The following is a 689-nucleotide window of genomic DNA, read 5'->3' on the forward strand; positions in this document are numbered from 1 at the left end:
AAGCGGCTCGCGTACCTTGCCATCTTCACTGGATACATTGAAGGGAGAAAGTATTCAACCCCTACACGGGTTAGTCTGGCAAGGCTAGTGATGGAGCTAGAACGGTTTGAGAATTATCCATGGGGGAGAGTCGCGTTTAAGGTGCTGATGGACTCTGTGAAGGGCAGAGATATTTCGGGTTGTTACACTATTAATGGGTTTGCGCAAGCTCTCCAGGTCTGGGTGTACACAGCTCTTCCGGAATTGGGTGCTACTTTTGGTAATCCTCTCCCAAACAATCCGTCGCCCCCGATACCGGCTTACAAGGGTCGGAAAGGATGCAGACAGTTTAAAGAGGCTATCCTCAGTCAGGTATTTACTTCAATCTGGACGACTTCGCAGAAAACTTATAATTAAATCGTCTGATAAGTCTTCCAATTAGACGACTTAGTAGAAGACTTATAATTAAGTCGTCTGAAAAATTTTCCAGCTGGATGACTTAGTAGAAGCCTTATAACCGAGCCTTGTTCTATTGGACAAAAATCAATCCACTGTTTCAGATTTGCCGAAGGAGGATGCTAGATATGTAGAAAAGAAGGATGCTGTTTTGGCACTTTGCCATGCAAAGAGTGATCGAACAAGGAAACTTGCCCGATCACAGAAATCTCCTTATACGGCAAACAGGACGGCCAGAGTGATCATTTCAAACA

This window comes from Brassica oleracea, chromosome C2 (assembly GCF_000695525.1).
Source record: "Brassica oleracea var. oleracea cultivar TO1000 chromosome C2, BOL, whole genome shotgun sequence".
Taxonomy (NCBI): domain Eukaryota; kingdom Viridiplantae; phylum Streptophyta; class Magnoliopsida; order Brassicales; family Brassicaceae; genus Brassica; species Brassica oleracea.